The sequence below is a fragment of the Rousettus aegyptiacus genome, unplaced genomic scaffold (genome assembly GCF_014176215.1).
Source record: "Rousettus aegyptiacus isolate mRouAeg1 unplaced genomic scaffold, mRouAeg1.p scaffold_m13_p_1, whole genome shotgun sequence".
Classification (NCBI taxonomy): Eukaryota; Metazoa; Chordata; class Mammalia; order Chiroptera; family Pteropodidae; genus Rousettus; species Rousettus aegyptiacus.
In genome coordinates, this window is record NW_023416284.1 from 184,243,494 (window position 1) to 184,263,118 (window position 19,625).

The 19,625-nt window shown below is 53.8% G+C and overlaps 1 non-coding gene across 1 annotated transcript; it reads left to right on the forward strand.

The window, feature by feature from the left end:
• Window positions 1-6,864: 6,864 nt before the first annotated feature.
• LOC118606442 lies at window positions 6,865-6,969 on the forward strand. Its single transcript, XR_004952395.1, has one exon. It is a non-coding gene; the product is annotated as a U6 spliceosomal RNA (small nuclear RNA).
• The last annotated feature ends 12,656 nt before the right edge of the window (window positions 6,970-19,625 follow it).

A 19,625-nucleotide genomic window follows, 5' to 3' on the forward strand; every position in this document is an offset into this window, starting at 1 on the left:
CTGCCCGGCTTTCTAGAACCACCTGCCCCTGGGCTGAGCCCCGTCTTCACCGTTAGGGAGCAGGATGCTCAGGCGTAAATGTGCCAGGTGCATCAATTAAAACGTTAGCTTAGTTCACGTCACTCAGGCTGGAAAGGACTCGAGAAGAAAGGGGGAGGGTGACAAGCCGCCAGAGTCTTAGAGCCTGGACCCTGCGCCCCGTCCTGGAGGCTTCCCCAGGCCACGTCGACGGGACTAACGTGAAAGCAGCGGTCCCACAGCCAGCACTGCAGAGAACCGGGCCGGCTGCAGCTGGGTTTCCCCCGGGCTGGAGGCGGGCCGGGGGGCGGACCCCCGTGTCTAGGAGGTCCCTGGGGGTGCGTGGAGGTGCCCGGCGCAGACAGCGTGCTCCGCCCACGGCCCTCACGACGGCGCCCTGAGTGGGGCGACTCGCCCGGCACAACGAACTCGACCCTCCAGGAGCCTGAGCCACCTGCCCGACGTGCCGGGGCGCGCCTCGTCTGCGCTACAGCCCTCGAGTGGGAGCCCTCGTGCCCTGTGCAAAATGGGGAGAGCGAGGCCGGGCCTGAGGGAGGCCACGGTGCTGAAAGCGGCGGACGGGGTCGAAGCGGGTGTGCCTGCCTGCGGGGGCGTGGGCGCCGTGTGTGTGGGTGTCGCACACAGAAAACGCAACCGGGAGGAGCTGGTCGGCGCGTTCACGCGGGAAAGTTAACGGCGCGGCCGCGCGCGCCAGGGCGTCTCTGGGTTTGCGTCGTAGGGAGGACAGCGGGGCGCAGGAGGGGACGGCCGAGCCAGCGACGCTTCTGCCGGGCCCGGGCCCACGGAGCTGAGCGGAGGAAGAGGCTGTGGTGCGCGGCGGGGGCGCGGGGACGCGGCGGGGGCGCAGTGGGGACGCCCGGCCGGCCGCCTCCCCCGGGAGCATCCCGAGAAGCCGGCCCTGCGCTGAGGGCCAGGCAGGCGCCCGCCACGCGGAACCCGGCCCCCGGCGTCCTCGTGCTGGGTCCTCTCCGCTCCTCCGCGGCCGCTGCTCATGAACTCCTGTTCGGGGATTTCTTTGCGATGTTGCTCGAGCCTGGCATTTTTCTGGACCGCTCGTGTGCCACGGGGGGGGGGGGGGGGGGGGGGGGGCGGGGAGGCACTCGGCGCCCCCCTCCTTCTCAGCCTGGAATCTTTATGACCCGCTGAGCTGCCCCGTTTCAGGAAGCAGCTAGGGGTGGTGCTCCAGGGGGTGCTCCAGGCCACCCCCCAGCTGGCCACGGTCCGGACACAGTCCCTCGGGGCCCGTGTCCACACTGCAGGTGTCGCCCCGGGAACCTGCGACCCAGCTTCTGGGGGCAAACGGGATCACCTCCTCTTCCATTATTGCTTTCCCTGTATTCAGAATGTGACAAATGGCCATTTAAGCAGAACTCGGTGAGGTTGAACTAGCTACGATCACTGAAATGTGTACTTGCTCGTTCACATTTAAACTTTTCCATCACACGCTGTTTGGTGTTTCACAAGGTAGTACGGTATTGCCGACACCCTTCGGCCGCGGTAACACCCTGCACGTCCCTCTCTGTGACGGCCGCTCCGAGGCGGCCTCACGGGCAGCGCCGAGCCCACGGACGGTGGGCAGGACGCCAGACCGCAGGAAGCCGGGCCCTGTCTTGGTCCGGTTTTGTTTTAAAGGTAGACACGTGACTATGTTTTTATTTCTCCAAAACCAAAACTAACCGTCCTGTCCTCTAGTCACCACGGCAAGACCCGAAACGGAAACGCATCTCGGCGCCCGTGGAGGCGGCTTCGTCCCTGACGCCCATGGGTGGCGCCGCTTACAGGAAGCCCTCCCGCACGTGGCAGGCCAGCTGCCCTGCGTCCTGGGCGGGGGGAGGTGCGGGGGGGGGGAGGCGCTGTGCGGGCAGCCCCCGGGCCGGACCCCGCCTGCCCACGCCCCCAGCTCAGAGCCTCGCCGTGTGCTCCCAGCCCTTGACAGGCCAGCGGATCCCGGCACAGCCGGTGCACCCCACATCTGGGCAGCAGCAGAGAGAGGGAAGCCAGTGGAGGAGCGAGCCGTCGGCTCCGCACCAGGAGCACGCCGCGCTGTCGTTGGAGCCCCTCAGTCCCTCCCCCGCAAGCCTTTGGCTCACTCGCGCTCGTCCTGAAAGAGACGGTGGTGACCACGGCGGACACCTCCGGGCCCCACGCTGCCCACACCCCCGGGCAGCCGGCCGCGCAGCCGGCACGCAGCACGGGACCTAGCCACAGCCACCGCGAGGACCCGCGACCCCACCCTCACCTTCCGCCTCTTCAGAGTCCTGAAAACTCAACCGGGCACAAACGCACCCAGCAAGCCGGGCCGGGGCAGAGTCCGTGGCCGACGGGGCGTCCCCCGGGTAGCCGTCCCCTCCAGCTGTGGGCATGACATGCACCTGCCCCACCCCCCCCGAGCCTGCTCTCCGACCTGCGGGAGGTGACGGGGCGGCGCGTGCGCGGAGGGCTGCGCGGGGGCGAGGGACGTGCGTGTCCACGGAGTCGCTCTGCGGTGCGTCTCCCCAGCTGCCCGTGCTGACCACGGAGACACACCGCCCCGCGCTGCCCCTCCCCGCACGTCGCCGCGTGCACCCGGCCCCGCGACAGGGGACAGAGACGTGCCGACCGCCTCTGGGAGGGAACTCCGTTCGGGCCTCTGCCGGCACCAGCAGCTGCAGCCTGGAGACCCGTGGGCGACCCGCGTGTCACACACGGACCCCACAGTGACGGTGGCCAGGACGCCCTCCTCCACACGACGCCTGCGGGGGTGACTGACGGCCTCGCTCGCTCTCGCCTGGCTTCGGGCGGCTCTGTGAGGGCTGGCAACTGTCCTCACTGCGTTTGTTTTGAGGACACAAACTCTAGAGCCAACAAAATAACGGCTCGCGGTCACGGCCAAGGCTGCCCCGGGCTGGGCCGCAGGGGGCTTCAGAAGCGAAGCACGGGGCGGCCCCCGCGGGTGGGCCCCCTGCACGGACGTGGGGTCTCGCGCCGGCGGGGACGCATGGGTGTGGGGGTCTCAGGACGGGGGACGCATGGGCTTGGGGGTCTCAGGACAGGAGGGACGCACGGACGTGGGGGTCTCAGGACGGGGGACGCACGGACAGGGGGGATCTCGGGGCGGGGGGGGGGACCCCAGGAGGCAGAGGGCCCTGCGCTGAGTGTGGCAGCCCAGCGTGGCGTCCCTTCCCGCGCCGAAGAGACCTGCGCCTGAAGCCCCGCCTGCCATTTGCCTCCGTACACACGAAACAGCAAACACTGCAACAGAAACAAACACCTTTTATCAGCTCCCAGGGAGCGGCTGTTTGACAAATAGCTTTTCCTGGAAAAGTCCTCAGGCCTGTGGGAGGGTATGCAGCCATCAGGAGACAGGCTACCTGTCCTCATGGCACTTCCGGGGCTCAAACAACCAAGGAATGCAACTCCAGAAGGGCAGTTTCCAGCCTGGGCTTAGGGAGGAGCTAGCGGTGAAAGTGATAAATGCTGGAAGGCTTCCTGAAGGAGGAGGTGGAAAGGGCGTGGGCCACATCCGGTCCCGGGGGAGGGAGTTCTCCTGCCATCGGGATGGGAGGGGTGGGGGGGGAAGGAGGCTCGAGAATAGTGCACACGCCGTGCTGCCCTCCGAAGGTGCCTTTAGTGTCACCAGTTTCACGTGCTGGGGAACCTGGCCGGGGCCGAAGGCGGGAGGGGTGGGCCGTCCTGCGCCAGGCCGGCTCCCAGTGCGCAGGACGGAGCAGGGCGGACCAGCGTGGCTGCCGCAACAGGGCCTTCCCCGCCGGAGCCTGAGACCGGCCGCCCGGGGGCCAGGGGTCCTGGGCGCCTCCCCGGCTCTGGGGCCTCGGGCTCACGTGACCCCGGGGCGTCGCCAGCCACGTTGGGCGGAAGCTCGGTGAGGACGTTGTCAGCGCGTCACCCTCCACTGTGCGCGGAACCGGAGCCCCTGGGGCCTGGGAGGAGCAACCCGCACGGCCTCGCCGGACTCCGCCCCCCTGCCCCACCCCCCGCCATCGGCGTCGCCCGGCACCCCAGACCGCCGGTCTCTAGGTCCAAGTGGGAGAAACCGAGACGCGGATTAGAGGGAAAGGATGCGGACGGAGGGTTTTGAAACCGGGTCTTCCATCTTTTTAAACTAAGAATGCGCGGCTTTTCCTCGCGGCACAGGCGAAGGGGACGCCTCTGCTCACGCCGCCTCGGGGGGCCGGTGCTTCGCAGCGGCCTGGACGCTGCCGCCGCGGATGGCCAGGTGGCTTCGCCCCGGGTCCTGGTGCGGAGGAGACGGGTCGGCAGGCGCAGGCCGGCCCGGCCCGCGGCGCTGCCATACTGTTTGGGTTGCTTTCTCCCGGTAAAGAGAACATCCTGATGACATCCAGCCCGTTTCTGAGCGGAAGGGCGGCCACGGGGAGGGGGGTGGGGGGACCTCCAGAGCCCACGGAGCTGCTGCCGCGGGCGGGCGGGGGCCGGGGGCCGTCAGGTGGGTGGCGTGGGGCCCCGTTTGCATTTCCGAGGCCAGACCACACTTCTCCCACACACCCCCACTTCCCCAACTATCAGACCTGATTAAAGGAGGCTAGAAAATTACTAACTTCCCTAAATTGCAACAACAAAGGCTCTTCCATCAGAAACGCAGGGCTGCCCGATTCAAATGCTAATGGCCAGGGCCCGAATTGGCCACTAAAAGAGGGAGACACTTGTCCCTGCAAACGACCAGAGCTCGCTCTGCCCTGCCGCGGCCGGAGGTGGCCTGGGGGCCGGGGTGCCTGGGGCCTGGGGACTGCGTGCTCCGAGACGCCAGCCGCTGGCCCTCCGGGAACTCCCGGCTGCCCGCGCCCGCAGGTGTCAGATGGGGCACCCTGCTGCGTGGCAGCACCCCCGGGTGACGTCAGATGGGGTGCCCAGGCCCAGGCAGCAGCCCTGGGCCGGAAAGCGCCGGGGTCGCACCCAGGGCCTCGTTGGGGGCCCGGGGAGCCCGCTGCCTGGGCTCCGGGCCCCTCAGTGGCATCGCCGCGGCACATGTGTCTTCAGTGTTGGGCTTCGTGTTCGCCTCGCCTGCCAGACGGTGCTGCCCGGCTGGACTCCACGGCCGCCCCCGAGGAGACCGCGACATAATCCTCAAAGACGACCGTCCCTTTTCTCCATGCCCACATCCCACAGGCCCTGCCGGTCTCCAAGGCCTGGGGGACTTGCGTGTGCGTCTGAGATGCACGCTGGGCTGGCTTCCTCCTTCCCGGTGGAGTATCTGACACTCTCCCCTGGGAAACAGGCCGGAAACCATCTTGCAGAATGGCGTTCATGTCGCGTATCTGTGGAAAGACTGAACAGGACCGTGCAAAAGCACGTTTACAGTGGGCACCGTGGATGTTCCAGCAGGAACGTGCCTCCTGGAGAACTTCCTGTGGGCGTGGGGCGTGGGGTGCTAGTCAAACCCAGCTGAACCGCCAGGTCGGGGAAATGTCAAACAGACGAAAATAAACCAAGGAACGCGAACACAGCGGCGGGGGACGGGAGGACGAGGATGACTGCGTGGCAGCGACTCTTCCGCCCCCAAGGTGGGGACTTAAGCACAGATGAGTCAGAACGCGGTCGCCTCTGGGGTCCCCTGGAGGGTGGTGATCACAGACCATCCTGTGATTCCGAGCGGGCTGAACCCCATCGGGCACCAGCAGGCACCGCAGCTCTGTGGAACCAGGTTTCCCACTCTGGCCTCGTCGTGAGAACCACGGGGACTGTCGGAGGACCTCAGTGACAACGTGGGTTCCTGGGCCCCGACACACGAAGCTCACATAAGCTCAGGCTACACCGACGTCATCTTTCGCGCTTTTAGGAAATTAAGCCAAACTACGCGGCTTTGTGGCTGGTGCTCCCGGTCGGTGAAGAGCAGACCCCGCAGTCACCCGCACGCAAGTCCTCGCTCCCCGGTCACCTGCGGCCCGGGGTCCCGGCTCTTCCCACTCTGCTGCGGGTCACGTATTTTTTCACGCACGCTAAAATCGCGCCAAGAGTTTATTTTAAACTTTCCCCCTAGTTCTGTTGCGATACGATGGACATGTAGCATTGTGTACGTTTAAGGCGTGTGACATGATGACTGGATGTGTACACTGGGAAGTGACGACCACGCTAAGTCCGCCGTCCGTCACCCCACACGATTGCAACACTCTTCAGTGCCAGGGCTTTGACACAAAGGACGCCACGGTGAGCTGACGGCTTCCATCTGCCTAAAATACCTCCACCCTGGGGAGAAACTCGCGTTTGGGGGGTGGCGTTGGGTGATGAACCACGGGCGCTGTGGCCACGTGACCTCGTCACGCGTTGGAGCATCCGATCTACGCCCCGCGCTGGGTGCCGGTGGCGCTCCGTGCGAGGACCAGTAATTAGGTCGCTTCTGCGTTTGTGGGGAGTTTCCCTGGAGAGACCTCGCCTTCCATACTTGTGTTTATATGTGCATGTGTATGTCTGCATGCACGCACATAATTATACTATCATTGTTACGTCACCATTTGAGAGAAGGTTACAGATGCAATGACCCTTTCGCTCTAAATATTTCATCATACATTTCCCCGTAGAAAAGGTCATTCTCTTAAATAACCTCAGTGAAGTGAACCAGATTTAGGGATTGAAAACTGCTATTACGTTATCATTGAATACAGACTAAATTTAAATCCCACCAATTGTTTTAATACGCTGGTTAAGTTACAGTGTTTTAAGGATAAGGTGGAGGCCCAGTCAACTAAGATAAGGGGTGTTAACTTGCTTTTAAAAATAAATCTATGACGTAAATATTAAAAATGCCAGATTCTCTGGGGAGAAACAGACTCAGTCAATGAGAATTATTTAAATATTCAAAAAGTCACTGGAGTGATCGCTTCTGTAACGCACACTGAAACGGAAACAATGCAGAGCAGATTAGCAAGGCGCCTGCGCGAGGATGACTCGCAAATTCACGAGGCGTTCAATATACGTTTCTGAAAGGAAAAAAATGGCTGAGAGTTATAGACTGAATTATGGCTTCCTAAAATTCCTATGTTGGAGCCCTGACTGTCAATGGGACGTATCTGGAGACAGACCCTTTAAAGGAGAGGTCGTAAGGGTGGCGCCCCAATCCAGCATGACCAGTGCCCTTGTAAGAAGAAGAGATACCGGGGGGGCGGGGGGCGGTGCTCACACCCAGGAAAGACCATGTGAGGACACAGCAAGGTCGTGGCCATCTGCAACCCTGGAAGAGAGGTCTCGCCAGGAACCCGTCCCAATGGCACCGTGACCTCGGACTCCAGCCTCCAGAACTGTGGGAAATGAATGCCTGTTGTTTAAACCGGCCAGTCTGTGGTGTCTTCTTAGGGCAGTCCTAGCAGACTGAGACATTGGGCGGAAAGAGAGGTGAAACGTAATGGACTATGCTTCTCACAAGTTGCTTAAATCAGATTCGATGGAGGAAGCAAACATTCTAACACCATCTGATGGAATCCTCAATGTACGTAGGGGGAAATTCTTAAGACAATTTTATTTAAAAAGTGGAAAGGGTTAAGAGGCCTAAATGGAAGTAAGCATTCAATACTTAACTCAAAGTGGTGAGATTTTGATACATGGGGGCTCTGACGACGTTATTTATATGTGTCCAGGACATATATAACAACTATAACAACCACAAAGAAAACTACAGAAAGCGATATGACCAAAAACTTTATAAAATACTTTAAACAGAATTCTAAAAAATTCTGAGGTGATCCACAAGAAAAGAGAAAATAAAACAAATACTAAAATGGCAGACTTCAGTCTTAAACATCAATAATTGCTCTAAATGCAAGCGGTCTAAATACACCGATTATACAACAGATAGAGTGGCTGAGTAGACAGAGACACAACTATCTGCTGTCCATACAAAATTCACTTTGAACTTAAGCACACAGGTTGTTTGAAATTAGAAGAATGAAAAAAGATACATTATACAAAATCAAAAAAGTAGGAGCAGCTACATTATATCAGATAAAATAAACTTCAAGGCATAGAAAATTACTAGGGACCAAGAGAGGCACTGAGTAATGATTAAAGGATCAAGTCACCGAAAAGGATAGAGCAAGCCTAAAATTGTGTGCACCAACCGAACAATAGAACTTCAAAAAACATGAAGGGAACACTAAAAAAATAAATAAATAAATAACTGAAAGGAGAAAGAGACAAATCCACAATTATAGTTAGGTACTTTATTACCTCTCAGCAACTGACAGAGCTTCTAAACAGAAAGTCAGCAAGGACTAAATACCAACAACCAACACGACCTAATTAACATTTATAGAAGACACATCACAGTACAGCGGGATGCACGTTCTTTTCAAGCACCCGTGGAACATTCACCAAGACAGACAATATCCCAGATGATTAAAAGAAGTTTAACAAATTTAAAAGAACATTCTCTGATCATAATGGAATCATACTGGATCTCACTAACAGAAAGACAAAAGAAAAATCTTCAAACATGTGGAAAGTAACCGGTGCAATCCTAATTAATCCAGAGGAAGACTTGAAGAAAATTAAAAATATTTTGAACGGAATGAAAAAGAAAATGAACATATCAAATGTTGTGAGATGCAGCTAAAGCAGTGCTGAGAGGAAGATTTATAACACTAAATGCATACATGAGGGAAAGTTTCAAATTGGTTTTCTAACAGCAGACAACCAGAAAAAGAGCAAAATAAACCTAAAGAAAGTCAAAAAAAAAAAGAAAAGAAAAAAAGAAATAAAAAAAAGAAAATGAAAATAGTAAAGGTTATAGCCCAACTCAATAAAATTAAAAATACAAAAAAAATAGAAAAAATTAATGAAACTAAAGGTAATTCTTTGAGGAAAAAAAACCTCAATGAAATGTAAAAGGCTCTAGCAAGACTGACAAAAATAAAAAGATATAACTCACCGTATCGGAAGTGAAACAGGGAATATCACCACAGATCCTTCAGCTATCAAAATGTTAGTAAGGGAATATTACACGTTTATGCTCATAAACTTGACAACTTAGAAGAAATGGACCATTCCTCAAACCCCACGAACTACCAAAACTCAGCCGAGATGAGAAAGGTATTCTTATAACCTTCATAGTCTTATAACCATCAGAGAAACTGAATTTAGAAATCTCCAGACCCAAGTAGTCTCACAAGAGAATTTTTTCTAACATTTAAAGAATTAACACAGAATTTTACAGAATTTCTCCTGGAAGAATAGATGAGGAGAAAACGTGTCCCAACACATTTTATGAAGCTAGTATTACCCTGATAACAAAAGCAGAGAAAAAAAGATAACTGCCTCCTAAATGTAGACACAAAAATTCTCAGCAAAATAGTCACAAGCCCAATCTAGCAACATACCGCAAACAAGGAGAATTTCCAGATACGCGAGGCTGGTTCGGTATTCAAAAGTCAGTCCATGCGAACCACCGACAACAGGCTAGGTAGTCGAGGGGGGCAGAAAAAGCAGGTGACCAGTCCTGTACCCCGTCATACAGTCTCTCAGCAACCGGGAACAGAGGGGAGCTCCCCCAAGCCGTCATGACCGAATGCTTTCCCGTTAAGTCTGGAAATGAGGCAGGGCTGTCTGCTCTCACCCTCTAATTCTGCACAAAACTGGATGTGCTTGTATAGCAGAATTAAAAAATAAAAAAACAAAAAGACTCTAAAAGCCATACAGATTTGAAGGAAAGAAAGAAAACTGTCTTTATTGTGGATGATATGATTATCTACATAGAAAACCTTGAGCAACCTACAAACAGAAAATGAGCTCAGTAAGATGACAGGATACAGGATAAACGCACAAAAATCAACTGCATTTCTATTTTCTAAAAATAAATAAGTGGAAATATAAATCAAAAATGAAATACCAATTATAATTGCTCCAAAGAAAATAAAATCTTACATATAGATCTAACAAAACATGCACAGAATCTGTATGCTAAAAATCACAAAATGCTGAAGGAAGAAATTAAAGAAGCCCTGAATAATTGGAGGGACATCCCATGTTCATGGATATGAAGATGTCAGTTACCCCCAAGCAGATACATAGGTTCCATGGACTCTCCATCAGAATCCCAGTAAAACTTTTTAACCATAGACAGGCTCATTTCTAAAATTTATATGGAAAGGGAAAGGCCCTAGAATAGTCAAAATAATTGAAAAAGAAGAAACAAGTGCAAGGAATCACCTATGTTGGGGCTCACTGCATAGCTACAGTAATCAGGAGTGTGAATGACACGATGTCGGCGGAGAGGAGACTCTAGATGAATGGAACAGGCCACAGAACACGGAAACAGACCTGCCAAATACGCTGATTCGCGTCTGAGGAAAACGCAACAGCGATTCAAAAGGGGAGGGGTAGCCTCCTCCACAAACAGTGTTGGAGCAAGTTAACAGCTACAGGAAAAAAGAAAAAAAAAAAGAAAAAAAGAAATCTAGATGTAGACCTCAACCCCTCAACCCTTTGACAAAAACAATGTCAAAATGAATCATAGACCAAAATGTAAAATGCAAAACTTTAAAACCTTTGGAAGATAACATAGGAGAAAATCTAGGTGACTCTGGTTTGGCAATGAGTTTTTTAGATACTGCACTAAAGGTGACCTCCACGAAAGAGAACACTGGTAAGCCGGATGTCATTAAAATTTAAAACAAACAAACGAACAAACACTTCTGCTCTGCGAAAGACACCATTGACAGACTGAAGAGACAAGCCACAGACTGGGAGAAAATATTTGCCAAAACACATCTGGGAACTCGTGTCGAAAATATACAAAGAACTCTTTAAAAACGCGATAAGAAAGCAGTACGATCTTAAAACGGGCCGAAGACCCGAACAGACACCTCGGTAAAGAAAACGCACAGATGGTAATTAAGCGTCTGAGCAGATAGATGCCCCACATCGTGCGTCATCTGGGACATGCGCGTGGGGCCAGCATCGCGCCCCGCCGCGCCTCTGTCCCAAGGGCCACAGCCCGCAGCGCGGACCGCGCCCAGCCCGGCCGGGGCGTCATGCTGCGGCCGCCTCCGCCGGCAGCCGGGCCGCTTCTTACAAAACCAAACGTACTCTCCCCGCATGAATCAGCAAGCGTGCGCCCTGGTATTCACCCAAAGGAGCTGAAAACGTCTGCGCACAAACACTGCACGTGACGTCTGGAGCGGCTTCGTCGTAGCTGCCAAAACCCGAACGCGACCAAGGTGCCCCCCAGCGGGTGACAGGTGCCCCCCAGTGGGTGACGGATACACACACCCGGCTGCACCCGGACGGCGGAACACCGCTCAGCGCAGAAAAGACAGGCGCTCTCCAGTCATGACAAGCCCTGGGGGAGCCTCATGTGCATGCCACCAAGGGAAAAAGCCAGTCTGAAAAGGCTTCCTGCTGTGTGACTCCCAGTCTGTGACACTCTGGAAGAGGCAGACCGTGGAAAGACCATGGGGACCAGGACAGGGGCAGGACAGCTGGGGCACTGAGGACTTTTAGGGCAGTGAAAATACCCCGTCTGATACCAACACGGTGGCTACAGGACGCTGTACACACAGCGGTCGAAACGCAGAACGCCCAACGCAGAGAGTGAGCCCCGATGTGAACTACGGCTTCAGGGAACGACAGTGACTTGTCTCCACCTTGAAGGGTGTGGGTTGGGCTTTGCTGAGTCTCTGCTGGGCAGCAGGCCAGCGGTCTGGTTATCACAGAAACGGCCGGAGACAAAGTGGACGGAGACGCGCCCTCCGCTGACCCGTCCTGGCGAAGCATGGGCCCGCGAGCCCGCTCGGGCGTCTGACTATGCCGGGCGGGCAGCCCGGTGGGACCTGCAGTGGGTCGGATAATCACAGCAGAGAGACTGGCCGCGGGTGACGAGGCGAAGGATGTGGGAGGGAACCGCGAGGGGCTGCGGTGGTTCCAGAAACATCCTCGCGGATGAGAGCCCAGTCAGGGCTGAGCGGCTCAGTGAAGCAGGGAGACCCGTCCCCGCCCCGCCCCCTGCCCCCGGCCCCTCACAGACCCTGGAAAATATGAAAGTCCCGAAGCTTACACTGACCGTTGACTCAAATACCCAGGGGAGACTCAAGCTCTTTTCCCCTTAGAGTGTGTTTTCTCCTTCTGATGGATCCAGCTGATGTAAATATGACCCAGCGCCGGCCCTTTCAAGTTGGCCTCCTTAATCAGGCCCCAGATCACCGGTGTGGAGCCGGCCAGGGGGGGCGCTTCCTGCCGCCCGGCATTAGCATACCCACTGCAGGATCAAAGGCCGGCCCCCGCCTCCGGGGAGGGCCAGTCTAATACAATTAAAAATAAGCTGCAATTTGGTATCTGCTGAAGCTGTGGCCGTTTGTCACCTTGGATTAAGGTTTATGGAGAGTGGCAGTTCTCAGACCACCTTAGAAGGCTCCGGAAACTTGAACCTCTTTTGCAGAGAAACTGTCTTGGGTCGGCTGGGACAGTTTCTCAGAGCCACTCATCTCCAAGGCAGATGGCTGGGAGCTGAAATGCTTCATTTAACGAGTAACGTGACCTCATCGGATAATGAGAAGGAGAGAGGAACGGAGTGCGAGACGCGCCTCGCGCAGGACTGTCAGGCGGCTGCATTGTCGCTCGCGCACTTAGTGGCTCCATAAATGACCTATTGAGAGCTGGCACAGACCTTGTGCCCGCCGCGGCGGCCTTGGTGGCGAGGACAACGGGCAGGGTTCCTGTCCCTGGAAGCCTCCCCAACCGAAAAGTCATTAGACAAATAAATGATCACGTGTTTAGTTTTAAGTGTATTCACAATCAATGATCCAAGAATAAGCCAACTTTTCCTATTAACTGACTGCCAATGAACATAGATGGTTCTATAAACTGTTATTATTTGGACCGTGAATCCCTAGGTTCCCTCTACTCAACCCAAATGTCTGAGTGCTATGTAAAGTGCGAGTTCCATCCAGGGCAGTAACAGGTGTGGATTCGTCCTAGTGATACTGCCGAGTCCTGCCACGGGAATCATCGGGACAGAACAGATACTGCGGAACGAGCCCCGAGCATCTTTGAAAACGGCATGGCGTGAAGGTGAGCGCCAAGAGAGGAGAGAAGACGCATCGTTTGACAAATAGTTTTAAGGCAAAGGGCGAAACATTTTGGAAATGTTAGGTCAGATTCTTACGTCATAAGCAAATAGATGCAGAAAATGGGATTGTAACCGCGCTCCGGAACGTGAGTCAGCACTTTATGAGTCCGGCAGCCTGGTGGTTTCCTGGGTGAGTCCCAGGACCCAGGATTAGTTAAGCTCCAACGCGCAGCCAAAGAGAAGAACCACAACGTCCATCCCTATGTACGTATTTGGTTTGGGGAGATAAACAGCATAAAGGAAAAGACTGAAGCATTTAAATTATCTAACAATTGAAACTACCTGTTGCTTCCATAAATTAAAAACATGTAAGCATTAGAAGGTCAATGACGAACTCGTAATTTTTGCAACCCTACGACAGGCACGATGTTCATATTCCAAAAAAGAGATCTTACAAATCAAGAAGTTGGACTGCTGATACGTGTGCAAGTGTGTGCACACCCACACGCGTGCACGAAATGAGTGACAAGTGAGATATAGATGAACGAAATGATGGATAAAAGGTACAAAGCTCGCCATTGTTGACTAATAATATTGGTTAAAAAGGTGCTTTTTATTGGGACGTCTCGGCGCTAGCTAACGCGTGAAGTTGGTGAGCAGACGATTCAGAGCAGCAGAAACTTGCGGCCGGGTCCCTCGCTCTGCGGTTCCTGTTCTGAGCTTCGGTCTCGCTGAGCCCCGCGTGGCGGCCTGCGCCCGGGGCGATGACCCCGCCGAGGCCTGGCGCCCTCCCGGGAGGCCGGCGCCACCCTCCGAGCTGAGACCCGCCCATTCCAGGGCTCCCGGCACCGCCGGCGCCTCTCCTCGGATCGCCCACATTCTAGCGGTTGCCAGTTCGCTGCTCCTCCGTCAGGCAGCTGCGCCCCGCGCCCGGCACCCGGCACACGCCTCGGGCGTCGCCACCTTCTCAGCCCGTGGCACTGACTGAGGCTGCAGCCAGGGCTCACGACACGTTTAACGAATCACTGGCTCCCTGCAGCACGGCTGTGATAAAGGACGCGATGTGACTCCATAAACGTCCCCCTCTAACAGGGAGAGGGGAGGGCTGTGGCCGGCCGTGGAGTGCGCCGTCGGCGCTGTCCCACGGAACCTTCCGCCGAGATGGGGACCCTCCCTCGCCGCTGCACGCCCCCCCCTCAGCACCCACAGCCACACACGGCTGCCGGGCGCTCGAAATGGTGCACCTGGGGGACTGAATGTTTAATGTGACTCGATCGTATTAGATTTAATTGTAAATAGTCGCATGTGGCTACAGTATTGGACAGAGGAGGTCTAGACCGATTGCCTGGTTTTTCCAAATGGGGAAATCGAGTCCCAGGAAGTTAAGTGATTGGTTCGAAGTCTCACAACGAAGCTGGCGAGAGACCAAACCCGTCGACAACCCTGGGCGAATCTCTACCCTGTACGAAAGGACGCGAGTGCCATTTTCCTTTTACTACTTTTGAAGAAAAAGCAAGAAAATGGTGAGATTCCTTGTTCCCCCTAAATTTTATGCAGGCCAGGAAACAGCCTTTTATTAAGATCCTGATTCTTACTTCAGAATCAAACACCAAAGAGTCTAAATTTCATCCATTTTGCCTACATTTCATTAATCGGAAAGTTAAGATCCTTGTTAAAATGAAAGAAATCCCAGCAAGAATTCACGCTGGCAGGTGTGAGGTGTGTCCCGTGATTTGAAAGGACTCTTTTATGTTCTTCTCAGAGGCGTGGTTGCCACTGGAGACGCCAACCCCACAACCCAGCAAGGTCTCCTGAAGCTCGGTGCTCCTGGGTTCAGGTGTGTGTGCGTGCACATGGGCGCACGCACACACGGGCGCACGCACACGGGCACACGTACATGGGTGCACACACAGGCGCCCCTCCGGGAAGTTTTCCGCTAAACTGTCCAAGAGTGACAAAACAACTGAAATTCTAGAGTCCTTTTTTGAACAAAAAGGGGAAAATCCTGAAGGCAAAGTGGAAAGGAAAAGCATTCAGCGGCGATTAAGATGGAGGGATGAAAATAAGGGAAAGACCTGGAAGCTTCCACTCAGGTCCTCGCCGGTCCTCTGAGGACAAAAGCGAGGCTGCTACGCAGGGAGGGAGTGGCGCAGCCTCGAGGACGCGCGCCGCACCCTTCGCCTTGGATCCCCGGAGCTCCCTGCACGGCCCCGGGGCACCTCCAGGGCAGGTCCCGTCCCGTTCCGAGCTGCCCGGAGTCGCAGGGGCCCCCTTCCCGGGAGGTGGCGACGTGTCGCCGCGCAGGTGCGACGAGCCGACAGCGCGCCCCAGCCCTAAGTGCCGGCGGAAGTGGCTCCTTCCTTGTAAACCTCGCTGTAGCTGCTCTCAGCATACCTGGGACACCAATTTAAGAAGGGAAGAGGAAGTGGTCAAAGTCATGCTTTTTTGGAAACTTCAAAGGTTCCTCCCTCCCCCTCTTTACATTTTACTGTCTGGGGAGCGGCGGGTCTGCAGCTGTTGGCAGAGACTGTTCCGCGGCGTCAAACCTGCCTCCTCGGAGCCCATAACGTTACAGCAGGGGACCCGGGGCGCAGGTGTGGCGGGCGGGGCGCGCGGCCCTAATGACTTGTCACGCCCCCTGCTGCGCGCGGAAGCCCTGCGGAGCCTCACTGTTTGGCGGGGTGTGCCAGGCCGGGCTGGCGGTGGCCTCGGGGAAGCCAGCCTCAGGCGCTCCCAGGAATTCGTGTCCCCTGCGACTTCAGCGCGAGTCCACCAAAACAGGTCACTCGCGGAGGCAAGCAGAGAGAAGCCAAATTAACCCAGACATTTGAGAACCCACGTTAAAAAAAAAAAAAAAGTACAAAACAAACAAACAAACACAATCGCTTAAACACCTTCAAGTGCTATACAAAATGCTTCTAAAATCTCCAGGACTTTTCCTCCTCCAACCGGCTGATGCAAATAAGCCAAATAAGCGTCACATGTGTTTTCAATACGCGCTGGTATTTAACAGTAAGAATGCTTTACATTTTGCTCCTTTTGGTGATAGAAGAAATTAATAATGGTAGTCAGCTGTAACGAAACTCGCAGACCACAAGCCCATTAGCCCCTATGGCTTCGTGACAATATTTTGAAAAGGGGAAGAAATAATTTACTTAAAGCAATCCTAAATTGCTCCTACTATTTTTATTTGGTAGATTGAGAAATACATTTCTTAATAGGAATAGAAAAGTAAGCAGGGGATCTTTGCAGAAGAAATGACTGAAAGGTACAGAGTGACTCAGTGGCTCTGCCCTGGGTATCAGCCCCGCTGCGAGCGAGCACTCCGCCACTTTGGGGAAAAGGAAGCAGGAAAAAAATTATATGAGAATGAAAAAATCCTGGTTTTGCCCGCAAGGACATAGCTTGTTAAACGGGGATACCCAGCAAATAAGCCCAAAATGGACTTAAATACGTCTTTAAGAATCAGCAGCCGAGAATTTACTTTATACCCTTAAATTATTTTCTTTCTTTAACACTGTGATTACATTGTGCATAATATTGCTTATCAAGTTCATCGTTTTTGATACATTGTATCTGTTGGGTTCCGAACTTTAACTTCTGGGAGAAACTGGAGGGGCTGCGGTGAGGTGACCCACAGGAACCCTGGGCTGATGGTGAAGCCCGTCATTCAGAATCAAAGTTGCCCTTCCAAGTACTGCAGGGTTAGATGAAGATGAGAGAGGCTCTTACCTGGCCAACATTTTCTGAGAAACTACCACATGTCAGGCATGCTCCTAGGATCTTGGTTCACAAAGATTAAACATAATAAAACGTACTGTTTAAATAGAAAAACCGCAAGATCACAGAAAAGGTAGTTTTCACACTTTTAGATTCCAAAAGATGCATGACATATTGCAATTCCTTTTTCTATCATATAAGTCCAGAAGAGAGAGTCACCTAGTATTAACAACCTAGATCAGAGGTCTGCAAACTGTGCCCTGTGGGCCAAGTCAGTGGTTTTCACATTTTGAAAGGGTCGGCAATTAAAGGGAGGGGAGAGTGGGGACAGAAGGAGGGACAGAGAGCTGGAGGGAGGGAGGGAGGGAAAGAAAATGCCGCGGAGGCTGAACATGGCCTTCAGAGCCCAAAAGGACCCCTCTACCTGCCCCTTTCCAGAAATGTCCGCCCAGGTTATGAGAACGGCCAGGTAAAGGGCCGCACGTCAGTACCTCCTTCCCTTCCTATTCTTACAGCCCTCAGGGTTTCAGACGTTTGATGGCTCTATATTTAATTTAGATTAATTTCAAACTTCTTTCTGAGTTTCTAGTTTGGCATGGACTACGTGACATTCTTCTTAATGAATAAATTAGTACCTTCGACATTCTAGCAGGATTCAAACATTGTTGGTTTCTGCAAGGGCCTTTCAGGCTCCCCATAACGCCACCTCCCCTAACCCAGACATCTTACTTGCTCGAAATAAATATGTTTCTAGATAATCTGCAATTTCAAGAACCATAGTTTCTAATCTCATTTAAACCACAAAGACTGTTTCATCTGGGAACAAAACTATTTTTTCTGGTGCAACTGAAGACAACTCTTTTTTAATGACAAAGTATGTCTGTGCTCCCTAATAAAATATATCATTTAAGCAAAATGTCACACTATGTCAATTTCTACAAGGAGTAAACAATGAAGCCATGTCAGTTTCCACTGATGAATCTACCTGCTGCCCTCATTTGGGTGTGGTAAACTGCTCACATGCTGAAGTCGAAATTGTTGGAATTTTTACTTTGTACATTTTAAATTACTTTTAAGCCAATTTGGGAGTGAATGAGAACGAACACATTTTGAGAAATTAAAGCAAAACAAATCAGCCTGGATTGATTTATGTACACGAAAGGTATTTAAAAAGAGGCAAATCAGATAAAAAGGAAATTTATTTTGCATTTTCCTCATTTTACTGGTTCTATGTTTGCTCAATATAAACATAACAAAATGTGTTTTCCTGGAATGAGGCAAAATGAAAGTTTGACCCTTGATCTGAGTGGAGGATATGCCTCGTTCCCGAAACCAATGACCATTTGGCTTCTGCCCGTTTGAGGTAATTAATGCCATTTGTACTACATAGAGCTGCAGTCACACTTCACAGCTGGCTGGACCCAATGGGGACAGACACTGGGTTGTATATTGCAGCCTACCTGCCGGACCAGAGGGTCTGATTAGGTCTGGGCTGCCTGCCACACTTAGGCGACCGGGGTATAAACTAAGAACAAATAGTTTCTCAGCCCGCACAGCGGCAGGCGGTTCTGCCAGCAACTGCCACACACGTCCCCGCCGCCCGTGTGCAGTCCCTTCACACAGCAAGTAACCAGACACGTCTTTGCGGCCCGACGGATCTGCCGCGTTGCAAAGTGCAGTGTGAGACACGTTGCAAAGTAGACACAAGTCACTATGTACGAAAGATCACTGGGCTAGATCTGAGGACAAAATCGGTGGGAAGACTGTCTTAAATGCTCCAAGAAATTTGGGGAAAAGATATGCCGAGAAGCATGAATTTAACTTTCCTTGATTAAATAAAGCCACGCAAGGGAGCACGTTGCCGGGCTGAGCAGCAGAGTCCCCTCCGTCGAGAGCTTCCTGCCGGGGGAACAGAACGGTGGCCGCTCAGAGGAAGGCACACAGGACGCAGGGCGCAGGATGCCGCGGAGGCTCTGAAACACCCCTCCGCTGCCCCCCAAGCAAACCCGTCTGTCCCCGTGCTCATACAAAAGGGCGACACTGTAGCCCGGTCCCCGTGCACGAAGCCATCTCCCAAAGATATGACACCCAGGGAAAGTGGCCATGGCCTCGCCTAGTGCTGGGCTAATTCCGAATGACAGAATTCTAAGCAGAGACTCCGCCGGGCCTGACGTGGTCTTTCCATTATTTTCGATGTCGGCTTCTGCTCCTGCCGTGGACGCCTGTCATTCTTCGAGTGGAACTCATTTGGACACATGGAAAGGAGAAAGCACGTTAAATGAGTGTAATCCTGCGCCAGAGACTTTGCACAGCGCAATTTGTTTAATCGGATTCTAATCGCACTGCGGGGGAGGAATTACTGCTCCCATTTTAAAGATAAGAAAACTGACAAGTGGCCGAGGTTAGGGACCCGCCCAAGGTCCACGGCAGACAGCCGGACAGACAGCGGGGAAAATCAGTGTCCCCCACCGCCGGCTGACCCCAGACTGCATTTTCCAACAAAGCCGAAAGAAATAAAACCCCCGAGGTGCGGCCCGGGGTTCCTCGCCCCGCAGGCGCCAGGTCCTCTCCGCCTCTTGGCATCGTGTCCAGGGAGACCAGTGTTCTGATTGTTCCGGAGGGAGGGATGGTGTCTAGGAGTCACTAAGCTCTCTGTGACATGAAGTGATGGCCTCGAAAACAGTAACAACCCCACTGCCGGGCGAGGCCACACCCGGTGGCCCAGGTCGGCGGGGCTGGGCGCCGGTCATCCACCCCCACCCCCCGCCGTCATGCCGTGCGCCTGACCCCGCACGGCGCCCCGCATCCTGTGCCCGGCCAGGCTGGACCTTCGAGGCCTGAGGCCAAAACGCGAGCC